The 12162-nt window shown below is 40.4% G+C and overlaps 1 protein-coding gene across 1 annotated transcript in view; it reads right to left on the bottom strand.

The window, feature by feature from the left end:
• The window catches only part of LOC132570621 (guanine nucleotide-binding protein G(q) subunit alpha), a 232842-nt gene that overhangs the window by 33175 nt on the left and 187505 nt on the right, over nt 1-12162 (bottom strand). The window lies entirely within an intron of this gene.

Raw genomic sequence — 12162 nt, forward strand, 5'->3', positions numbered from 1 at the left:
TTGTTGGACTGGAAAGCTGGTTGCAAGATATGGTTTGGAAGAGAAATCTTGTACTATAAATGGGATAAAAATCACAAAGGATTTCTCTTTTTTAATAGAGAGAGAGAGATTTTTCCATGTTCCAATATATAAACGGTACATTCTAATTTTGGGATACTTAGCACAGCCTTCAGAAGCAGTGACATTTTGTCTTTATTGTGTATATTTTTGTTTGTTTGTTTTTCTCCCCTTCCCCTTCACCCTCCTTTTCTGGGAAGTTAGTTCACCCTGTGCATTCCATGCATTCTATAAGCTGAGCCTCTTTTGAACATGTCAGTATGTATTCTCTATGTAGGGAGTTTATTTTGCAGCTTTATGTTGATCATATTGTATCTACTGCTTTAACTTTGTCTATCTGAATCTGATCCTAGATGTGTTATAGATGTGTTATTATGGGTTTTTGTCTGGGGGGGGGGTGGAATTTAAAGGGTTAAAATTTTGTGAATATTTGACTGCACTTGTATATCTTTTTTTTTTAAAGTTTAATTAAAAAAGAATGGAGAAAAAAAGACAAAGGTTTCCAAAAAAACAAAGGTTTGAGACACTACCAAAGTCAACAAAACATACTTTGTGCCTCAGCTCCATGCAAATGCAATTCTAATTAGAAATACAGGAAGAAAAATGTCACTCTGATTGCTCTTATAGTGTTTGCTATTTCTAGATTCTGGATTAATTCCTTCCACAGATTAAACCCTTCCAAGCTGAACATGCAACCAGTCAGTGTATAATACTACAACAATGCAGTTATTACTCAAAAAGATGAATAGAACTCCTGGATATAGTATTCCTTTAATATATACTTCTGTGTATGTGCTATATGCTTAAGCAACTAATACTCAAAAGTTGACTAAACTTATTTGCACAACAGGTGGCAGAATGGATAACATCTACAAAAATCAAAACAAAGGAAAGTATTTCCACTTTTACAACTGACTAAAACAGATTAAACACTATGAAGATCACTGTGGAACCATTTTCCCCAGAGTTATATATTGCTGTAGTGAGTGAATGGTTTAGTTTACTGGAGTGACCTCTTGCACCTCTCTAAAAGCAGCATGTTCTTTCCCTTCTATTTCCTACCAACTCCTGTGCTCTAGGAAGGAATGCATGAAAATCAGACCATGGTATTTCTGTGTTGTGTTCCCCTGCCATAACAGTATTGCAAACTGCTCTCTAAGACAGACTAGCATAGGTGTTATTGCTTGCATCTAACCTTTTTTAAAATACAAAAGAATATGATTTTATGGGAAGAAAGGAAAATCAGAACTTGCCTGAAAACATTTTGTTATTTTTAAAGTTTATGTATAATACATAAAGTCCAGTGAATTTTAATCACCACTGACTGACAGATAATTTGCTAATGGCAAACTTGGGATATAAAATATAGTATTTAAGGAGAGACTGATAGAAGCTTTAAAAAAATTCCCAATGAAAATAATTGCAATTTTTAAAAATCCACTCTGCTTTTTGCATTCTATTTATTAAAACTGACCTTGTTGTTATTAAAGTAGTGTTAAAATATCCTGTCTTTGTACTTATTATCCAGTCCTTTCTTTTGCTCTCTTATTTACACATAAATTAGGAACACACAAGATACGCATTTATACATCATAGGTAGGCCTCTAATGACTCAAAATATCAAATCACTTCTTAATTGAATGCAACTTATTCTACAGGATCTTGAGAAATAACCCATGTTCACCACAACAGACTTTTAAAATACCAAAAGACAGCACTATGCAACATGTTTTTCTCAAACAAAGTACAACAGCGAAACACAAGAAAAGGGATCTCAGGAGAATGTTTGAAAACCCAGCTCATTTTTCACATTGTCAATATGATTTTAATAGCAGTTGGGATTTTAGAAATATAGAGATTGCAAAAGCTTCACTGATATAGCTAATTCTCCATGAGGCCAAATCTGAGAATACTTAAATCTACAGACTGGAGCCATGAACAGACAAGTCACATATTTTTACAAAGGTAAAAAAACCTCAAGTTTGCATAAAATTTGAAATCTTAAAAAAAGAATACACTATGGAGTTAAACCCCCTCACAAACATCAGAAGCAGTATCTGTGGTTTTAAGAAACAAATGCCCTCTATGGCCATTCCAAGGCAACTACTATATTGCTAGCCTCTAGGCCTTTATTAAAAGGCAAGGGAGTGGCAGGATGCTTTCAAACTCTGAGGGAGAACTTCTCAGGGCCAGGCCTGGATGCTTTGTACTGCTCAACAGCACCCACCTCACAAAAGCCAATGTGATATAACGGTTAAGGTTTCAGACAGGAATCTAAAAGGCCTAGGTTCAAATTTCCCCTCTCCATGGAAGCTCACTGGGTGATAGGGTTGCCAAGTCCAATTCCAGAAATATCTGGGGACTTTGGGGGTGGAGCCAGGAGACACTGGGGTGGAGCGAGGAGCAAAGGTGTGACAAGCATAATTGAACTCCAAGGGAGTTCTGGCCATCACATTTAAAGGGGCAGCAACCCTAGTGAATGGGGCCTCTGGGATCCCCCCCCCCCAAACTTACCAGCAACCCCCCACAACTTTCCATCCAGCCCAGGCCCACCTGATAACTTACTGGCACCGGGAGGTTGGCAACCCTACACGGCGGCGACAGTTTTACGTCTCTGCTCATCAACACCTCCGCCACAAACTGCATTTTGAGCCTCAGTCCTTTGGTTGCCCTCCCACTCCACCGCGCAAGCGCTCTGATACCTCGCGTACTCTGCTTGTTGTCTTGACGACAGCGGCTTCGCTCACTTTTCCCTCCTTCCGCTAACATCCTTTTAGATGAGGTTTATTTGCTCCGGAAAAGGTGGGAATAGTAAAGAGAAACTCCTCCCATTCCTGAGTCACACACAAGCCGGAAGTGGCTGTTGGTGATATTCTGATTGACAGCGATCAGGCAAGTCCAGCAAGTTTAAAAAGCCGTTAAAGTGGCGGGTAAGTTTTGTTAAGCGGGTAAACCCGTCTCTAGCAGACTGCAATGAAAGGGGGCGAGGGTTGAACGGACGATTCTATTTTGAATGTGATTGGTTTACAAGGTGTCACAAGATAGGGAAAAAAGAGGAGGGGCGAGGCGAACGAGGCGGCAGCGCAGCGGCGTCGCCCGCTCCGAGATGAGGCGGCTCGCCACGCTCTCTGGCACCGTTTCCCCCCTCCCCCCACTTCTGTTTTTTTGGGGAGCGAGGGAAGAGGCTGGAAATTCTGGGGTCCCCTGCCAGGGCGGGAGGGTTGGGAAGCCTACTGGGTGACCTTGGACCAGCCACACAATCTCAGCATAATCTACCTGACAGTATTGTTTATGAGGATAAAATGAGAGGAGCAGGGCTCACTTTGTAGCAGGAGCTCCTTTGTATATTAGGCCACACATCTCTGATGTAGCCAATCCTCCATAAGCTTACAGTAGGCCCTGTAAGAAGAGCCCTGTAAGCTTTTGGAGGATTGGCTACATCAGGGGTATGTAGCCTAATATGCAAAGGAGCTCCTGCTACAAAGTGCAACCTGGAGAGGAGAATGATGTAAGCTGCTTTGGGTCCCCATTGTGGAGAAAGGATTATCAGCATAGCCAAATATGGGAGTCAAATAAAAGGTAAATTAGTGAGTGGGTGCAAAGGAAAGAAGGAAATACAGAAAGTTGAGGATATGGGACTTGCCAAAGAAAAAAAATAGCTTGGGGAGAAGGAGCTGCACTTACCTTTAACTTGTCCATCAAGTATCTTCTGTAAAGGCATACATGGGGGACTGTGCATGAGCAGGCCTGCCTTAGTTTTGTATACCTAAGAGTCTCCAGAGGGTGCTGCATGCTGGAGTCAGGCCTCATTCTTGCCCAGGAACATGAGCTCCCATGCAGCAGTGCCCCTACCCTCACTACCTCTATTATATTGGCACCATCAAAGAAAGCATGCAGCAGGGCCAGAGGGAGGGTATGTGTACCTGCACAGAAGATACTTGATGAACAACAGTTACATGTAAGCGCAACCCTGCTTTCATCATCTATCTTCAGTGCAGTCCCACATGAGGATTCTAGTAAGCTACATACCATGTGGTAGGGCATGCTCACCTAAGAAAACATGGACAGGATTGACTTCCCAAGTTGAGTTTCCCATCTAGCCTGTAGGTCTAGGGCGCAGTGGTGAACAAATGTGTCCTCAGATGACTGCACAAAAATTTTCTAATAGTGGAACTATTGTCTGTTTGAGGTAAAATGAAAGAGCTCTCCTAACATCTAAAGAATTGAGCTTCCTCTCTGCATCTGAACTCAGTGCAGGGGAAAATACAGTAGAATACGGTAATCTTCCAGGAGAGGTGAAAATGAGATACAACTTTGAGCAAAAACTGAGGCTTGGCCAAAGGATTTCAAGAACGGGTGCTCCCATTCACAGAGCAGCCAACTCACCCATTTGACAGAAGAAACGGCTATAAGAAAACAAACTTTTGTGGAAAGTAGGGATAGTGAACACATGGGTTGAAATGGTTTTCCCACCGCATATGTCAATACCAACAACATGGAAGAGTATGGAACAATGGGATTCCTAGGTGAGCACGTGTTAGATTGTCCCTTTAGGAGGAACCTCTTTGTCAAATGGTGGGAGAAGAGAGACTTGCCGTCCAACCCAGCATGAAAACACAAAATTGCTGCAAAATACATCTTTAATGCAAATGCCAATCTATCATTCTTTAGAAATAGAACATATTTAAAAACCTCTTGTAGAGAAGCTACATATGATGAAACTCCTCTCCCCCTCAAGACCACCAACAAAGCCATGTATAAGCCCTTCTGGTGGCAGGTTTTCATTAATTCAACAGAACCTCATTAAATTTTTGGGAGAAACTAAGGTCCCTGGCGCAATATTTCAAACCGTAAGCTTGAGGCTTTCCAGATTGTAGTATGGTACATTACCAATGCTGATCAGGTCCCTGTATCTGGGGAATTGAATATATTGGCTATGAACCATTTCCATAAGACTGGGAAACCAAAATCTGGTGGGGCCAAAATGGGGTCACTAAAATCATCTTCAAACCCTCTCATCCGGCCTTCTCCACAACTCTGATCACTAGAGAGAACAGTGGGAATGCATACAACAGTTCCTCTACCTAAGGTCTCTGGAATGCATCTCCCAGGGACCCTATATCTCTGCCAGAGTGGGAACAAAACCTTACAGCCTTTGTGTGGATTCGGGTCATGAACAAATCTACATCTGGAGTGCCCCACCAAACAAAAATGAGTTTTAGGTACACCAGAGTCAGAGACCATTCCTGTTACAGATTTCCCACTCTGTTTACTGGGATACAAACTAATCACAATTTGCTTAGGAGCTCGTATTAAGACAACTAAATAGTGATAGTTAAAGACTTGGATGCTATACAAGGAGAAAGAGGAAGAAAAAGAAGAGAGGGAATTCTCAAGCATGGCAATTAACCGTGTTCATGTCCATCATAAAAAAACATCTACCTCAAGAATTCTGACACTGGCTGCTAAAATTAAATCTTAGGTTCCATTTTTTAAAAATGAATCTCAATTTAAGCCAAGCCAACATTGTACAGGTCATAACCATTTTCTTCTGAACTTGGTATGCTCTACCCATATCGCAGAAGCATTCTTATCAAAACAATTATTTATTTTAAATTATTAATTTACATGAATGCTATAGATGGGTTTCTGTATTTAAATTATACACAATTGCAGGTCTAACGTTTCAAATGTCAACCTCAAATATTCTCACAACAGATACAGAGTACACATTTACTCTAGAACAAATAAACTGGAAACAACTACCCCATTTGTCCCATGCTTGTGATAAACAATACAAATCAGAACATCCCCAAAATTTATATTCATGCACTGGAAAGAAGGAAGAAGCTACCTTGATTGGGATTATAATATGTAGTCAGGGCCAGTGTTGCCTCTAAGCGGAGTTAGTGGGAGCTAGTTCACAACTTTTTAGCCACCAGCTCGCACATTTTTGTCTTAACTCAAGAAACTAATGTATGCAGTACAATAATTGCCAGTAGCTCACTAAGTAGAATTTTTATTCACAAGACTCAAAAATTTAAGGGAGTATTGGTTAGGGGTCATTTTGCAGAATAATAATAAGAGTTCATTAGCATAAATAATGCCCATTTTAGCTGACCTTTTCAGTGTTGTATTTAAAGAGCATTTCCGCATATTTGCCCATAATTTTGTTAAATTTGACACCAAGATGGGACACGGGGTGCTTGTTCTATCATCTACTGAAGCAGCACTCCAGAGAGCTTCTCCCCAAAATGAGCCCTGTATGTAGTTAAGAGATAGTCAGACAATACAGAGAGAACTACAAGATGTGCCAAAAAAAAAATCAACCCCACAAATATTATTAGATTACAAAACAGAACTTATGGCCAAGAGGCAAAGTGCTGCCATGAGTAGTTTGTCAACAAATAAAGATATAAAAATATAACATAAGAGAAGCTATGTTGGATCAGGCCAATTGGCCCATCCAGTCCAACACTGTACCACCAGGAGGTCCCAGAAGCCCTCCCTAAGCACCAAGAATACAGAACATCACTGCCCCAGACATAGTGTTCCATCTATACCTTGTTGCTAATAACTACTGATGATCTTCTGCTCCATTTCTCCAATTCCTTCTTGAAGCTGGCTATGCCTATTGTCACCACCATTTTTTGAGGCAGTGAACTCTACATGTTAATTACTTTGGGTGAAGAAGTACTTCCTTTAATTTGTTCTAAGATTACTGTTCATTAATTTCATTGAGTGCCCACAGGTTTTTGTATTGTGAGAAAGAGAAAAGTACTTTTTCTACCTTCTCTATCTCATGCATAATTTTATAAACCTCTATCATGTTACCCCTCAATCATCATTTCTCCGAGCTAAAGAGCCTTAACATCTTTAACCTTTCTTCACAGGAAAGGCATTTTATCTTCTTAATCATTTTAGTTGCCCTTTTACTGCCTGTTCCAATCCCATCAGCGCATATTTATAGTTAAGGTTTTTGCTTCCTATGTGCATTACTTTACACTTGCCCATGTTAAACTTAATTTGCCACATCACAATTCTTCCAGTGCTCACCCCTCTGAACAACTTAATGTCATCCGCAAACTTAGCTTACTTACTTACTCCCAACTCCAAATCATGAATAAACAAGTTAAAAAGAGCCAAATCTAGTATTGGGCCCTGCAGTACCCCACTGCTTACCACCTACCACTGTGAAAACTACCCATTTATACTCACTTTCTGTTTCCTGAAGGAGGAGGAGGAAGAGATTGGAGTTATACCCCACCCTCCACTTGGAGTCAGAGTGGCTTGCAATTCCTTTCCCTTCCCTTCCCCACAACAGACATCCTGTAAGGTAGATGGGACTGAGAGAGCTCTGACAGAAACTGTTCTTGACAAAACAGCTCAGAGAGTTATGACTGACCCAAGGTCATTCCAGCAGTTGCAAATGAAGGAGTGGGGAATCAAACCTGGTTCTCCCAGGTAAGAGTCCACACTCTTAACCACTACACCAAACCGGCTCATTAGCCAGTTTTTAATCCACAAGACAATTTGTCTTCTTATTCCATGGCTTGTGAGATTACTTTATCAAAAGCTTTCTGGAAGTCTAGGTAAACAACATCTACTGGGTTACCCTTGTCTACATGTTTGTTCACCCCCTCAAAGAACTCTAAAAGGTTAGTGAGACAAGATTTTCCCTTATAGAATCCATGCTGATTCTTCCTCAATAGCTTTTGTTCATCAGTGTGATCCACAAGTTTACATTTGAGTTCTTTCTAAACTCTTGGATGAATGGATTCCATCTGGGCATGATAATCTGTCAGGTTTTAATTTGTCTCAGTTGTAGGACCTTCTCTCTCAACACTTCACTCTGACTCAGGTCTTTCAACATGCCTCTTGAAATCACTGGTTCCAGATTGAACAAGCACCTCTCCCATCTTCCACAATGAAGAAAGAGGCAAAAAAATTGCATTCAGTTTCTCTGCCATTTCCCTGTCATCCTTTAGTGATTCTTTTACCCACTGGTCATCTAAGCGTCCCAGTCCCCCCTGGGTGATTTTCTGCTGCTACTTTATTAGAAGACATTTTTATTGTTGGTCATTTTTTTTTCAATATGTTACTTATAGTCCTTTTTTGCCTATCTGATCACTGACCTGCATTTTATTTGCCAAAGACTATGCTCCATTTTATTTTCTTCACTTGCGCTAGCCTTTCACCACATAAAGGAATCCTTCTTACTTTTACTGCTTCCGTTACTTTGTTTGTTAACTATGCAGACCTTTTCTACTTCTTTGTACTTTTCCTAACCTATGATATACATTTTATCTGAACTTCTAGTATTGTCACTTTAAATAGTCTCCAAGCTTCCTGAAGGAATTTTACCTTCATTACCTTTCCTTTCAGTTTCTTCTTCACAAACCCCCTCATTTGAGAGAAATTACCCCTTCTCAAGTTGAGTGTGGTTGTTTGGTCTTTTGGACAACTCTGTTTACATAAATGCTAAACTTAACAGCATTATGGTCAGTGTTCCCAACTGGTGCTATCATGTTCACATCTCTCACCAGGTCTTTACTAAGGACCAAGTCCATGATCACCTTTCCCTGATAGGCTCCCCCATTTTACCTCAAACACTTCTAGCATTTGTATATAAACATCTATAATTTTCCAGACACATTAGGCCTGCAACTTTCCTCTTGTGGCTGCTAGACTTTGTAGGCATGCTGGCAATCTAGGAAGCATCTGAATTTTCCATTGCTCAAGGTAAGTCTCCTGGGATAAACTCCTAGTCTCTCCAGTTAATAAGTCTTGAACTACATTGGTCTAGTCACATGTGGCTTTTGTTCTCCATAACACCCCATCTTGACTGTACAGAAAATCACAGACAGATTAGCAAGGCATAATGAGGAAGCTCTAGCACAACAGAAGAGAAATACTGATCTCTGACTTTCGTCTGGATTACCTCATATCTTGTCTATTAAGCAGAATGTTTCAAGTCTTATATTTATTCTTCATATTAGTGAATTCACCATAATGCAAAGCCAACTATAGAATCCAGCATATAATCTGGTATCTTGAAAAATTCAAGTACTCATTCTGATTTTTAACACTATAAGGCAAAGAGGAAAAAGGATGCTGACTGTGAAAACTGAAGACAGAGACCAGAAGCAAGTTTGCACTGGTTATATGGTAGAGATTTAGTGCGCAGTGCAACTCTTTTCCCCTCTTATTTATTCTTTTGTCACTACTATTTGCAGCTGAATTCTCTATCTGTGATAAAGTTGTCAAGTAACATTTTCAAAGACTGAGGTATATTCTGCATATAGTTATTCTTTATAAAGCAACAGCCTAAGGCAGGGGTGTTGAACATGTGGCCTGCAGGCTAAACCGGCCCGCCCAGGGCTTCCATCAGGCCTCTCGGGGCTCTCTTCTCCCCTCCAGTCCTCACCCTGTGAAGCTTCGAGGCTACCAACAACATTCCCAGCTCCTTCTGCCTTCTCTTTGCAGAGGCTAAAGCTGAAAGCAAAGCTGCAAAGAAAATGCAGAATGGATTTTCTTTTCAGGCTTCTGGGCAGAGCAGATATGAACAGAAATTCCACTCCATGTTTTCCTTGCAACTTTGTCTAGGAGTAGGCTAGCTGGCAGAAAGCAAGGAGGTAGATGTCATATCCCTAACGTCTAACAGGTTCTAAGACACACAGTAGCTTCTGTCAGCTAGTATGAACACCATGTGAAGAGTCTTTAGCATTTTTGTCAGGACAAGCCACCTATCTAGAAAAGGGGGATAACCTAATACTTCATGCTAGAAATAACCCAATGAAATGGACATTAGAATTCAAATAATCTATAAAAATAGCAAACCAGCTGTTGATCTTTGTTCTTCTCTTGACAAATGCTGAAAGAATGAGGAACTAAACATCACTTATGCCTTTATTTTATTTTATTTTATTTTTTGTCTCCAAATACACTCCTTTGTTTTGGAACTTATGAACCTATAACCATAGGGTTTTTTTAAAAAACACAGTAAGGGTCTTGGCCAAGATTTTCCAAGTTTAATACAATATTATCAATATCTCTTGCTGTCTTGGCGATTCATTCTCTGTTTCGCTTACTGCCCCATTCAATAATTTAAAAGAATGGCATATTGTCTTACAAAATCACCTGTATCTGACTTAATACTCTTAAAAGTCATTCATGTTAGGAACGCCTATACAATTATTTTTTACTTGAACATTTACTTTGCTATTACCATACTTTTCCTTCTCTATAACTCACCAAAATTGTCAGCCTCTCTTGAAGGCAATCAGTATTTATTTATTAGACTTATAGAGGTCTTTCTGAAACATTCAGAGAGGGTATTCCATAAATATGCCAGTGTTGTTAAGTGAGCAGAGTGTTGGAGCAGGGTCTAAAGAACCCAGGCTTAAACTACCACTCTGCCATGAAAGCTGCCTGGTGACCTTGAGCCAGTCACTCACTCTCAGAATTATTGTGAGGATAAAATGGACCAGATGAGAATGATGCAATCTACTTTAGGTCCCCACTGGGGAGAAAAGTGAAGTATAAATGAAGTAAATAAAATATAGATTGCACTGACAAGCCTGAAAGCAAGTCACATCTATCTACACCAGGGGTCCTCAAACTTTTTAAATAGGGGGCCAGTTCACTGTCCCTCAGACTGTTGGAGGGCCGGACTGCCGTTACTGTACAAGGCCACGGGCCGTCAGTTCTCCGTCTTCTGCATCTCTCTCCCTTCCCCACACCACACACCTCGGCCTGGGAACTCACCTCACCTTGGTATCACATCACACTCTGTCTCCGCCGCCTCAGCCCAATGCCGGAAGTGTGCGTTGCTAACGCGAGTTTAGGTCGAACGTCACTTCCAGTCTGATTTTGCCATAACCCGGCGGGCCGCATAAACATCCTCAGCGGGCCGCATCTGGCCCGTGGGCCGTAGTTTGAGGACCCCTGATCTACACCCTAGTGTTAAAAGAGATGGCAAGAACTTGTCATTGTGATAGTCTATACCGCTACACAGGTTCATATAAGGACAGGCAGTCCTTCTGGTACAAACCCTTCTGATTTAACTAACATTGTATTTAAATGCAGATCTTTTTATAAGCATTAACCTCTCCTTTTATCAATTAGGCTATTGTGGAATTTCCCCCCACGTTACCCACCAGCAACTAAAATTATTATTGTTCTGTGATGAACAACAGTTAATATACCAGATAAAACCAAACCAAAACAAGAACACCGCATTTGTAAAATTATTTCCTTATTGTGTTTCAAGGACTTCCTTCAGATTATAAACAAGGGCTTTTTTTGAGCAGGAAGCACAGGAACGCAGTTTTGGCTGGCTTGGTGTCAGGGTGTGTGGCCTAATATGCAAATAAATCCCCACTGGGCTTTTTTTTACAAAAAGTCCTATTTGAAACAATGGTGACATCAGGGGAAAATGGCCTAGTATGCAAATGAGTTCCTGCTGGGCTTTTTCTACCAAAAAAGCCCTGTCTAAAACATATTATCTAAACAAAAGTGCTTCCTGAAAAGGCTATATTGCAGTATCTCTGTCTGACACTCCTCTGTCTTCCATGTTACCCTAGAATCCAAGCCATACTAGAATTCTGCAGCTGCGTCAGAAAGCACTGAGACCATTATGGCCAACAGCTTGTTACACACATATTACCTTGGTAATGTACCTCAAGCTTATCACTATGGCAACCCAACAGAATTGCCTCAGCAGCCACTCCTAATCATTTTACAGAATATATTACAGCTATAATTCACATTTTAAATGTAGCCTGCCCTAGAAATATACCAAAATATGCAAATTTTTTAAAAAATTGTTTGCTATTCTTTTCCTGCTTAATTGAAGAGATAAACTGAATGCACAGAATATGGGACAGATCTGTTCAACAATATAATGATCACATTACTGAAAGGACTTTGCAGTTTGTCCCTATGTGTAAAGACATGTATACAGGCATCACACTCATCCACACACCTCTGTGGCAGCTTATTTCAAGTAGCTTTTGAATGCAACTTCCTTCAAAAGCTACTTGAAATCTCCTAGTTCACCAAGTTTAAAGACAATTTCCAGGAAAAACATTAGACAGCATTACT

The sequence above is a fragment of the Heteronotia binoei genome, chromosome 4, assembly GCF_032191835.1.
Source record: "Heteronotia binoei isolate CCM8104 ecotype False Entrance Well chromosome 4, APGP_CSIRO_Hbin_v1, whole genome shotgun sequence".
NCBI lineage: Eukaryota > Metazoa > Chordata > Lepidosauria > Squamata > Gekkonidae > Heteronotia > Heteronotia binoei.